General features: G+C 49.7%; 1 long non-coding RNA gene across 1 annotated transcript; it reads left to right on the top strand.

Moving 5' to 3' along the window:
* Positions 1-807: 807 nt before the first annotated feature.
* Positions 808-2,685, top strand: LOC140912552 (uncharacterized). The gene is made up of 2 exons (XR_012159313.2): positions 808-1,014; positions 2,236-2,685. It is a non-coding gene; the product is annotated as an uncharacterized LOC140912552 (long non-coding RNA).
* The last annotated feature ends 2,825 nt before the right edge of the window (positions 2,686-5,510 follow it).

Raw genomic sequence — 5,510 nt, 5'->3', positions numbered from 1 at the left:
GAAATCGGATGCACTATCTTGCACTGTAAAAATCTCTCCTTTCCCCGCCTCCTCTCCAGAGGACAGGTGGCGGAGGCGATTGCACGTTACTTTTAATCATTAGCGCTCAACAGCCCCCAGGCACAGGCAGACACGCACTCTGCGCAGACGGGCAGAAGGCTACAGCCCGGCAACGGGATGTGCAGCTCAGGGCGAGCGCTTCGCCTTGCGACGCTGCAGCCAGCAGGGAAACTTGCACGCGCAGCGGCAGGAGTGACTCCTAGTGGCGCGCGGCGGGGCAGCCACAGCCAGCACCGCGCGCCACCAGGGTCTTGTCCTGCCGCTGCTTCTGCGCTTGCTACGTGCACATTGACACTGTCCTCATGGCAAAGCCCAAACGGACCGTACCACTGCGCATCCCCTGCGAAGGGGGGGGGTGTTGGGATGGGAGCAACCACCACATCAATGGGTGCCGTCCTTCTCCCCCTACTGGGCGCTTTCCTGGTAGCCAGCCCCTGGCTGGGGACGTCTATTACGGGCAGCTCGGGGTCGGATGCGGGCGGGGACGTGAGAGACGGTTCCACAGGTACAAATGGTTCCGCCCTAAAATAAGGACGTGCAGAACCGAACGCGCCCGCACCCCGCGCTGTAACTGGCAGGGGCGGGGAAAAGAGCGCGGGCCGAGCCCGTTGTACAGCGGGGGCGCCCGCTGATTGGAGGGCGCGGCGGGGGGCGGGGCCCCCGGGCTTCCGGGCGCACTCCCCATTGGCCGGCGGGGGCAGCGCGTCACAATGGGTGATTTGCATGAAGCGGGTTGAGCGGGGGAAAGAGGGAGAAGGCGGGTTGCACGGCAGCGGCATGGGCAGGGCGAGGGAGAGAAGTTGCAGGCGGCTCCTGCCGGGGCTGGCTGGGCAGGACGCGGGGTGCCCGAGGCCAGGGGGCGCCTAGCGGGGCAGGGTCCCGGGGCAGCGCCGCGGACGGGACGAGCCCCGGGGGGAGGCAGAGACAGGAGCTGCCAGCGCCTCCGAAGTTGAGGTGAGCGAGGGGCTGGGAAATGGGGGTACGGCCAGGGCTGGGGTGCGCGGTTATCTGGGGGGTGCACCCCTCCCCCCCTCCCCCAAGAGGGGTAACCAGAGGCGGTGACTCCTGGCTTCCCTCCCGCCGGGGAACGTGCGCTGCCGGAGAAGGGAGCAAAGAGCTAGAAATCCGGGCTTCCCTGGCAAACCCAGCCCCCGCCTCCTGCCCGGCTGTGCGGGACTCTTCCCCAGTGCCCGCTCTCCCCTTCCTCCACCCGGGCACCGGCCATGGGTCTCATCATGGCTTTGCAGTCCCCCGTCCCAAACCATGGACCGTGTGTGCAAAGCCCCCCCCCGGACTGTGTCTCTCTCCAAATTCCCCGGGCAGAGTCAGATGCGCTTTCAGTTTTGCAATGGGAATGTTAGGGGTGAGGCTCTTCGAAACCTAATGTCAAGCGTTGAAGCGCCATTGTCATTGCGGCTCAAATAAGCGGCACCTTGCACTCCCTTCTCCCCCATCCACCCCAAAAGAAAATCATCAATTTAAACAAAATGCCAAACTTGGCTTTCAAAAAGAAAAAAGTTCATAATTTAGCAAGACCTGGCAAATAATCAGCAAAAGTGTATCTGAGCAGTTGGTGTTTTTAAAGGCATTTAAAAAAAAATGCATAGGAAACCTTGGAGATTAAAGTGTTCAATTTAGACAAGGGGGTGCTTAAGGTGGATTTTGCTGTGATAACTGCTGACTGCATTGTGTCATCCTCTGAAGACTTGTGCTGTCCCCTGTTGACAACAGGATACTACTCTGGGTGGACCTGATGTAGTAGGGTATTTTACATCATTTAAATTTTTTTATTGGATTGTAAACTCTGGGGCAGGGACCACAGCTTGGTATGTGTCATACAGTGGGGGTCCTGATTAGCACTGGAGCTTCGAGCTGAAGTTACAAGATATGTGTTAAATAGCTGGAGAGAAAGGAACCAGTTCAGAGTTAACCTGACAGGGAACTGTGAGCTGTTACTGACACACTCAAAAGGAAATTAATCAAACCACCAGCCCTATTGCATGTTGTGACTGACTCAAGCACTGCATGAAAGCTTTCTAAGGACTGACTGACTAGATTGCATGCCTTATGCCTAGGTTAGGGAAGGTCATAAATAAAGTACTCTCACGTCTCAATGCATAATGGTAGCTTGTCTCTTCCTGGCTGTTGATCTGATTTGTTTCTTCTGTGTTTCAGGTCAGTGTGCTGGGGTGGGAGGTTGTTGCTGGCTTCTTGGAAGCATGCATCCGTCTGCATTGGGTTAATCCTCCAGAAGCTGGTGAGCCACTGACTAACGCACATTGTGCTGTTAAAGACTCCACTGTGCGTGTGACAGCGGCTAACCTGCTTTTCGGACATCACTGTATACACGCCATCATCCTGCCCCATGAAGAGGCATTACTTGATCCTGGGGACTGCACCTAGCTTCCATCAACTTGGTAGGAGAGAGCTGTTCACATCCCGGCAGCAGCCCCTGACAAATTCACTGACCTGAACTATTGTGAAATCTTCAGAAAAGTTTGCTTGCAATTTGTTTCTTTCCTTTAAAACTCAAGCTGAGAGGGAGCACAGTACCTTTTCTTAAAATAAGTTCATTGATTGTACTATGTTTAATGAGTTCCCCTTGATACATGTGCCTTTCAGACACTGTGTGTTGTGTTTTTTTTGTTTTTTTTTAAATTAGCAACCTCTCAGTGGCAGAGCATTGAAAGACTTAATGCTTCTGGGCCATTCTGCTACAAGGACCCAGTGAAGTGTATACATTATGACGTGAACTAGGGCTTCTGTGACAGGAAACAGCTATAAAGTCTTCCTGGGAAGACTGCAAATGCGATAGCACATCTTCGAAAATGAGACCCTGCTTCCCTCCACCTCACCCATTCCTTCCAAAAAGCTAGTGACTTGGGGCTTTGTTTAAATCATGTTAGTTGGAGAAACTCTTCAGCCAGCCAGTGACATCTTGGTACCCAGTCAATGACTAATTGAACTCCTGCTGCCAAGGGTGTGTTAACAGAATAAACTATGCTTGGTATTGCCCTGGTGAGTCATTTTAAAGACTCTCTTAAATCTGTTTAGAAGAAAAGCATAAACCAGTTTCACCTTCCAGTTTTTCTTAGCACCTTTGCAGTTTCTTGTAGCTGGCTGTGTCTTAAATGAAGGCTCTGCTCCTTTCCAAGCCAGTTTTCTCTCCTGATTTGATCCTGCAGTGAAGTCTTACTGATAAAACTCAAGTGACTCCATTCATTTCTCTAGCAACAGAATGTGATGTCACAAATGCAGAATCAGCACTTCATTGCTTGCGTCATGCGGAAAGCAAAGGCGATGAGAGGGAAGTTTCAGATATTTGTGGTTGCATTAAACAGCAACAGTAAAGAGGACAGAGGAAGTGACCAAGCAAATTGTGTTTGGTAAAGTTCTTTCAGTTTTGCTCCATTATGGAAACTCACTAGCTACAGAGTTTGCTCTTAGGGTGAGGTGTGGGGCTGTTTTACTTCTAGATGACTTCATGACTCCAAGCCAGGTTAGTAGCGACCAGATACTGCTTACTGATAGCTGTTTAGTGGCCTCTGTGAAATGATTTGGTGCTCTCCATTTCATTCCAACCATACCTTGGGGGAAACCTAGCATTTCATCCCATGGAAAAAAAAAAGAGATGTTCTTTTAGTGGCCGAAAAGGCTCAGGTTTGTTTGTACGTAATTAGTAACACAAGAAAGTTTGAAGTCAGGTCTTTCTCATACAGCTACAAATCCGATAAAGCAAGAAACTGCTTTAAAAGAGAAAGTGTAAGTCTGTACCTTCCTGAGCAGCATATTCTTGCTAAGCATTTTTCCCTCACAACCTGAAGTGGGCATGTTTGCTCTCCTGAGAGGAAGTCAACTCTTCTGTCCTCTGATCACGGTAACTAAGTCCAGCTGGCTGGGTCAGAAACACAGCTGTGTCCTCTTAGCCCAAATAACCTGGAAGGGAGGAGAGCAGCTTTGGTAGCTGCTGGTGGCTACATCTACACAATAGCTGCCTGGCTCTCTTGTGATGTTAAAAATAGGATCAGGGTGTTTGTGGTTCCCCTACCCCCAAATACCCTGTCAAGAATCTGCAAATGCTCATAACCTCTCTCCCAAAGTTGGCTTGCTCAATAGAGAGGCTGAGAACTGACTGGGTCGCAGAGAATTAACAACCTTCTCCTAGGGCAGTTAAGAGGCTGGTCAGTGGAAGGGTAGAGCAGGGGACTCTTGTATTGTAGATATCTGTGATGCAACAAGTCTGCAGACAAACAGAGGATGTGAATTTCTGAGGCCTTCTACTCTGATCGCTATTTATATTACCACCAGTCAGTGGCTTAGCTACACAAGTGATTCTACTCACAGAGCTGCACTGGTGGGACACAGCAGTAGGGAAACTTGAAAACCACTAGTGTAGACCAGGCCTGGTGCTTTTGCACCTTTCTCAGTTCAAAGTAGGACAAAACTTGGCTATGGTATGGAAGCCTCCAGGACTGGCTCCAGGCACCAGCATTCCAAGCAGGTGCTTGGGGAGGCAATCTGCAAGGGGCGGCCGTCCATGCGCCATTAGAGCGTTTCCACGGCAGTGGCAGGAATTCGGCACGCTGCTCAGGAGAGCAAAAAACAGTAGAGCCAGCCCTGGAAGCCTCCACTTAATAAGTCTGCACTGAAACTTACAGCTATATAATGGGACAGTTCCTTATTTCATGTGTGTGTACATAGTCTATAACATGCATTGTGCTGAAAAGAAGACCCTTGGACTGGCCATGGGGAGGCTTTATAATGTCAAAATGTGCACTCCCTAGGCTGATACTTGCTGGGTGTGAGATCATCTTTGCAGACATGTTGATTTCAAATTCCTCTTAGGTGGTAGTTGCATTTCTACCTATGATATCGAAGTGTGACAATACCATACCTGAGAACCATATTTCCCCCCAAATTTACAATATTCTTGTACTAGTATCACATCCTGTGCAGCTCCAATAAGATAAGTGGGGAGTGTGAAGCAATAAACTCCCCTGCCCCCCCCTTGTCTATTCCCCATGGAGAATGGTGTGTTGCTGGTTGTTTTTTTTTTTTTAAAAAAAAAAAAAAAAGCTTCTATGGTAAGAGTCTAGTGCCGTGATCAGACTAACCTGTTGTCACCTACAGTTCTCAATAAATACTACAATATCACTGTGTACTCCTTTTCTTTTTGCGAATACAGACTAACACGGCTGTTCCTCTGAAACTGTGTATACATTCATTATTACATTCATGACCCTGGGATGATGAAAGCTTAAGCAGATCCAGCTGTGAGGCATGATAGGCTGGCCCAAACAACTGAAAATGAAAATCCCTTCCTTTCAGTATCTCTGCTACATAATATTAAAGCCTCTGGGTTTTTTGCCTCTGCTTTCACTGCCTTGGCAGTAGTGGACTGTCCATTGGCTTGAGTAGGAAAGTGGAGTGGACTAGCTGTGCTGAAGAAG

This window comes from Lepidochelys kempii, chromosome 6 (assembly GCF_965140285.1).
Source record: "Lepidochelys kempii isolate rLepKem1 chromosome 6, rLepKem1.hap1, whole genome shotgun sequence".
Taxonomy (NCBI): domain Eukaryota; kingdom Metazoa; phylum Chordata; order Testudines; family Cheloniidae; genus Lepidochelys; species Lepidochelys kempii.
This window is presented reverse-complemented; position numbering and strand designations above follow the sequence as displayed.